Genomic DNA, 7,060 nt, shown 5'->3' with positions numbered 1-7,060 from the left:
TTTTTTAAAGATTTTATTTATTTATTTGAGACAGAGAGAATGAGAGACAGAGAGCATGAGAGGGAGGAGGGTCAGAGGGAGAAGCAGACTCCCTGCCGAGCAGGGAGCCCGATGCGGGACTCGATCCCGGGACTCCAGGATCATGACCTGAGCCGAAGGCAGTCGCTTAACCAACTGAGCCACCCAGGCGCCCTCAAAATATTTTTTAAAACCACAGATTTGACTGGGGGTGGGGAAGGATGAATAGGAGGAGCACAGGGGATTTTTAGAGCAGTGAAACTACCCTGTATGATACTGTAATGATGGATACATGCCATTATACATTTATCAAAACTTACAGAATGTGTAACACCAAGACTGAATTCTAATGTAAGCTATAGACTTTGGGTGACAATGATGTGTCAGCGTAGGTTCAATGATGTGTCAACAAATGTACCACTCTGGTGGGGGATGTTGATAGTAGGGGAGGCTATGTATGTATTGGGCAGGAGACAGGGGTATATGGGAACGCTGTACTTTCTGTTCAATTTTGCTGTGAACGTAAAACTGCTCTAAAAAACAGACTATATATATATGTAGATATAGATATAATTGCCTTTGTGATATAGTGATATATGCACTTCCTTATTAACACTTAACATGATCCAGTACTGAGTCTACCATAATTCAAAATCCTGATGACCATTAACAATACTTTAAGATATCTGCAGCTACTGTAATATGACATGAAAATAACTGATTTCTATTAGTAAAAAAATCACAGGGTACTGTTAATGCCACTATAGTTTATTGATTACATTCATAATGAGAGGGAATGCTAAATTTCAATTACAGGTCACTGAAAATAAAGATGTAAATTACTTTCCATCCAGGCTCAAAGATTCCTCCTCTCAAATTTCATCCACGGAATCCTTTGGGGAGGGGAGATCCTATGGTCCCTGATTTAAAGATTCCTTTTCTAGACCCTAGAATACAATCAGTTCAGTTTCTCATCTCAAGGATTCTGGAGCTCTGTCCCATTATTACCTTCTTTAAGGTTTCCCAGCTGATCTGGGTTTTTTTCTCTTTGCTTTTGGCAAATAATGCCCGTGTTTTCTGGAGCCAGCTGACCCTGCCTATTCCCTGTGTCCTCTGATATTCAGGGAAGGCAGAGCTGCTCTTAACGTCAGCTGATGCAATGCCGTGAGAAGCTGGAGTGAATGAGAAAGAGGGAGGGAATCTTCAAACTTGCTAGTTGGTCTTTTATGTTGGGTGCTGGAAAGAGGTCTCTCCTCCATTGGTTACTAATAACAATTTGTAGTGTGTTTATGGTACTTTTGACCTTCAAAGGACTTGGCCAGGATTATTAACTAGTGATGTCTCAGTTCTGTTGAGTTGATTAAGGTGGGATTGCTTTCTTATAAAAGTGTCTGATGAATGTTGCTCCACTATTCCTTAGATCTTATTGAGGTGAATAAAAAGGAGATCTGGGGACACCTGGGTGGCTCAGATGGTTAAGCGTCTGCCTTCGGCTCAGGTCACGATCCCGGGGTCCTGGGATCGAGTCCCGCATGGGGCTCCCTGCTAGGCAGGGAGCCTGCTTCTCCCTCTGCCGCTGCCTCTCTCTATCTCTCTCTCTGACTCTCATGAATAAATAAATAAAGCAAACAAACAAACAAAAAATTTAATAAAAAAAAAAAAAAAGGAGATCTGTCCAGGGACAATTAAACTATTGTTTTCCCAGAAGTTTCTCTACTATTCAAATAGAAGGAGTTCTCTTTAGGCTAGTTATATAACTGAATGGATAAATGAATCTATTTCTTACTCACTGAGCCCAGAATCCTTCTCAAGACAAGATTCCTGGAAGCCATTACTAAATCAAAAGAAATAGGTTCTCAAGATGGAATATATATGCCTAGACTATGCCTTTGATATAATATCATTGTTAAGTAACCTTTTATTGAGCTCCATTTTCTACTGGATAAAACCTAGAATTCTTGTTAGGGCATTCAAGGCTTTCCCTAAACTCACCCCAGCCTATCTTTTCTACCATCATGTTCTTCCTCAAAACAAGCCTCTATACTCTAACTTTTCCTGAGCATAAAAAGATCCTCTCATATACTGGTCATTTTGCTCAGGTCATTCCTGTTGCCTTGAATGCTCTTGGCCTTGGTTTATCTTATTCCTTGTAAGACACGTATTTCTCACCAGTCAACCCACCTTGAAGTCTTTCCAGATGGCATTCACTACTCCCATCCATATGCTTTCTTTATACATTTTCTATCACTCCCTTGTCTCATTTTGCCTTGAGCTGTAGTTATTTATGTATCTGTGTATTCCCACATAGATTGTGAGCCCTGAAGAGCAAGAATCACAGTTTTTGCTGTTCCATTCTAGTGCCTAGTTCAGTGCCATGCACGTAGAAGGCATTCAAAAAATGTCTGTGTGAAAGAATGAATTGTCCTGCATTATTCACCTTTGAATTTTCCCATGAAATTGTGCTTGTGATTCACAAAGATTAAGGGAGGTTCACCTCTATGTGGCTGAGCAGCTCGTTACTGTATATACCTAAGTCCCTTCACAAGCATCCATCCCTCACTCCCAGTTTCATCTTCCAATCCAGCCATGCCTTCCTAGAATTCCTATAAACCAATCATACCAGGCTGCAGCAGCCTTCCCCAAACCCTGGGATACTTTCAATTTCCATGGGCTGTCTGACATGTCCTTCCTCCTTATCCATCTAGCAAACTCCTATTCATCCTTCAGAGCCCAGATCAAGTATTCTCTGAACTCTATAGGCTTTCTCATCTGACCAAGATAGAATTAATTGTTCCCACCTTTAGTTTTCATCAACACTTAAAACCATGACAAGTTCACAGTAGATGCTCAGTAACTAATTATTGGAACTACTTGCTCTCGGTTCTTTGTCCAGGATACAGTCGCAGTGAGAGGCAAATCCACTGATGAGCAACTCAGGCTCTCATCTCAGTCTTGCTGAAGTGGAGATCCTTTGGTGAGGAAATAGGATGTGAGTAGAATTGAGGGGCCTAAGGACCCTGAAGTCCTTTTTCTCTGTGTGTATCACTGTCTATGCAAATGGCTACAACAAGAAGGGAGGGAGGACAGAAAGAAGGGATTTGTGAGAGGAACAAGAGTCAAATTAATCTGAACCTGTAATCTGAGCACCAGTTCAAGATATATGCCCTTGCTGTCGGACCTGAATGCCAGAATGTCGTAGACCAAACTCATAATTTAGTTTATGGCTGATCTTTATAGTAATAAAAAAAAATCTAGAAAGAAACTGCCTGGCACCATTTGCTGAAGACATTTGTTAATCCTGTTAAGTGATTCATAATTAGACAGGGTGAGTGTGCCTCGTTTGCTCTGTAGTGGTGGTGCTGAGACTCGCTCAGCACTTTCCGCATCCAAGAGTCCTGTTTTATGTAAACAAGACCTCTGAGGAAGATAGAGATGGGTAATAAAGATGAAAAGAAATGAAGTGTATTAACGTGAGGACAAATTAATAACGGCCTTTCCATCCTCTACCCGTAAAATCAGTCGCTGCGGCGTAATTGTACTTTTCAAGGCAAAAGGGGAGCAGAAATCCAAACGAAGCAACAGACAGAAGAAAGACAATCAGGCAGGGTTCCGGGGCCCAGCTACTCTAGGAGGATAGTCTGCACTTTGGGAAGCTGTGATCTGTGGGCCCAGCCAGCCCTCTGGGACCTGCAGAAGGCTTTACTTGGCACAAATGAGACCACCGGCAATGCTTTGTCCTGATCACTGGAGCCCGCAGAAGCTACATGAGGGGACGGCGAGCGGAAGTAAGAGGAAGGTAGGAGGAGATGTGTAGTGAGATGCCAGGGCAATGAAAAAAGAAAGGAAGATAGGATCAACAGAATCACTTTCATTTCTCTTCACAGAAAGGGGTGGGAGGCTGCGTGTTGTTGAGATTTGACTGAAATGAATACAGCGTTGACGAAATGAGACTGAGCTAACACAGGTGGAGCTGTTTTCCTATCAGCGTTGACTGTCTGAATTCCTAGACAAGTCAGTCAGCTCAACTGTTTCTGACTGAGCCGAGCCTACACAGGTCACTCCATGCGCAGAGTGTAACGCCAGGAAGATACCTATGGGCTCCCCAGGCCTTCACCTGGCTCAAGCTCACTTGTCCAAAGGGCCTGCTCCACATCACCGAATTCCACAAAGTGTTCCCAACCCAAAGACGGCCTACTCTTTAGGCCTTTGGCATAGGGTGACTTGGTGCCTCCTGGTCTCACAAAGACTCTTCAGACTCACACATTCTGGTGAGAGGCCCTGACCCCGGCCTGGAGTAGCGCGAGGCAAGCCAGGCTGAGCGCAGAAAGCGTTAAGGAGGCGCTCAGGCTCAGGGACTGACCCTGCACTTGCACGACTTTGCGAATAAGTGCCTCTTTAAGTTTTGCTCCCGGGAGCCTCACTTGCCTCCCCCTAGTCTGGACTCTGCCCTGGAGAGAGATGCTCAGTGCTCTGGAGAGAGATGGATGCATCCTGTTAGTTTTAAAAACCTCAAGCCAGGTCTCCCCTTCAGCTTGGTTGCTCTTCTCACATGTTTACCTCAGCTAAACTTCTCTTTCTTTTTACTGGTCAAAGACTCTGAAGACCAGAAATGAAACTGTAGATAGTATTTGGAACTACACGGTGAGGGGACCACCTTGCTTTCTCATGGAGCTCAGGAGCTCAGAGAGGGCCTGACTACTGCAGAGGCTGAGACCCGTCATGGAGCTGTCCTGACTCACCCCGACCAAAATGACCCAGGGACTCAGGGGCTGCTCCACCCTGGGCGGCCTTACGAGGGCCCCATGCTTGGTTTGATGCTCCGCTGTCACAGTCTTGAAGTTCTTAATAATTTTTTAACAGGAAGTCCCATGTTTTAATTTTGCATTGAGTCTCAGCTGATCCTGGCTCCACCTACCAGAATAAATAAAAATATCTGGTAGGTCAAGCCCCTCCCCACCCCTTTAAAAGCCTTGCTGAGCACTCTTGGAGTAGGCACAGTTCCTTAAAATAACCTACAAAACCCAACTTGGTGGGCCTCAATTCAACTCTCCTGCCCTGTATTGTGTCACTTTCTTCCTTGCTATTCACACTGGCTATCTTGGGGGCCTCAACTGCACCACATTCCATCTGGCCTCAGGGCCTTTGCAATGGCGGTTTCCTCCTCTGCCTGGAATCTCTTTCCAAGCCCCACCCCCACTCCCAAATTCACCCCTACTGCCTGTCCTTCAGTTCTAAGCACAGACTTTAATTCCTCGGGATGTTCCCCAGACCCACCAGGCTAGATTGAGCCCCACATGGTACCTTCTCACAGTGCTCCTTTAGCATGCACCATGATTGGCAATAGAATCTTTGTAAGATCAGCTGATTAATGTCTCTGTTTCCATGTGATTCCAGGTTTGGCAGTACCTTTGTTCTGTTCACTTTTGCAGGTTCAAGGCCGAGCACTCAGCAGGCACTCTGTGAACAGCTGTGAAGGAGAAGGAGGAGGCCCAGAGTAATCCTGCCTGGGTTGTGTGCAGGGCAAGTAGGGGGAAAGGTGGTGGTGGGAGGTGGGCTAAGGTGACGTAGTCTCTGGGAGGAACCGGAGCAAAGCTGGGTGCGTACCTTTGGGCTGTACCTTCCAGACTGCCACCCCCAGTGCCCCCAGTCTGAAGCTAATTCAGCTCCAAACCAGCCTGTGGTGAAGGGAGATGGTGAACGAGTGAAGTTCAGTCACGTTGAATTCAATTCCCTGGTGGTCAACCTTGACATCTCAATAATTAGAGGAAAAGATATCGTGTCAGAAATTTTTTTTTTTTAAGATTTTATTTATTTATTTGAGAGAGAGAGAGAGTACACGCAGGGGGAGGACAGAGGGAGAGGGAGAAGCAGACCCCCCGTGGAGCAGGGAGCCTGATGCGGGGCTCGATCCCAGGACCCCGGGATCATGACCTGAGCCAAAGGCAGACGCTCAACCGACCGAGCCACCCAGGCACCCCTCGTGTCAGAAATTTCTAATGAGCACAGGAACTTTCAGTTTGCAGTGTGGTCTGTTAAGTATTTTAATAGTTTGGGTCTTCATCTCATCTCTTCCTCCTTTATTTAGTGGTACATTTCCCTCTGGTGGTTTTATTCCCTTCGATAGACTTGTAAAAGCATTATTTTTTCCCTCTCCGGTGTAGCTAGCTAACTCTGTCTCCTCGCTTCCTTTATCTTTTCTTTTGCAAACCACGGAAAGTCATGTGCTCTTCTTTGATTTTCTTCTGCGGTTCCACATTCCTGTATTGTAGACTTTTTTACTTGTGATCTTTGAAATATCCCCCACAAGGTCAAAGTGACTGCTACTTATTTCTTTGTTGGGAAAAAGAAAAGTCGGGACTCGTCTTGGCTGTAGGACACCCAATCTTCTTTCAAACCCCCATTTCCATCCCCACTCCCAACATCTTATCCACTCAGGTCCTCAATGCTCCTTGTTTTGCTTCCAAAAAGTAGTGTGACTTTCCACCACTTCTCTCTGTGACAGGAACTCAGGACATTAAAAAAAAAAACGTCTTCTTCTTACTAGAAGAGAAAAAAAAGACAAGTAATTGGTAACTTTTCTAAGCAACTATTCAGTTATCTAAAGATAGAGTTTTATAATCAAAGTGTAGAGGTTTCTCTAAGGGTCCATTTTTCACAGCTATTTGAAGAATAAAGCAGAGTTGGGAGAAAGGGAATGATGGGGGGCATGGCGAGTTGGTTCCCCAGGAAGCAGATTCTGGGACAGGGGCTAGCATGACAAGAGTTCATCAGTGAGTGCTCTCAGGATCAGCACCCATGGGAGCGCAAAGGCACAGGAAGGTAAAAGGCCTCAGCTGACCCCATCCCAGCTCTGAAGCTGAGATAGCCTTTCAGAATTGACCCCAGTTGGGGCAACGGGTTTGGGCATTTATCCCCCTGCTTTGATCAGCCCCATGAGCTGCCTCTAGGAAAGAAATTTCCAGAGAGAGCTAAGAGCTTAGAGTTATCAACTGCCATCACCTCCAGCACCTGGAGGAATGAGTGTTTCAGTCTTGAAGGGGGT

At 45.1% G+C, this 7,060-nt stretch overlaps 1 long non-coding RNA gene across 1 annotated transcript in view; it reads left to right on the top strand.

The window, feature by feature from the left end:
* LOC145720337 (uncharacterized) overlaps positions 1–5,744 on the top strand; it is a 10,310-nt gene extending 4,566 nt beyond the window's left edge. Inside the window, exons 2-3 of the long non-coding RNA XR_014143254.1 lie at positions 2,912–3,007; positions 5,448–5,744. This is a non-coding gene — a long non-coding RNA (uncharacterized LOC145720337). The remainder of the gene's footprint in view (positions 1–2,911; positions 3,008–5,447) is intronic.
* The last annotated feature ends 1,316 nt before the right edge of the window (positions 5,745–7,060 follow it).

This window comes from Leptonychotes weddellii, chromosome 2, assembly GCF_054177405.1.
Source record: "Leptonychotes weddellii isolate Sample4059 chromosome 2, ASM5417740v2, whole genome shotgun sequence".
Taxonomy (NCBI): Eukaryota; Metazoa; Chordata; class Mammalia; order Carnivora; family Phocidae; genus Leptonychotes; species Leptonychotes weddellii.
Note: the sequence above shows the minus strand (reverse complement) of the source record. Positions and strands in the feature narration are given on the sequence as shown.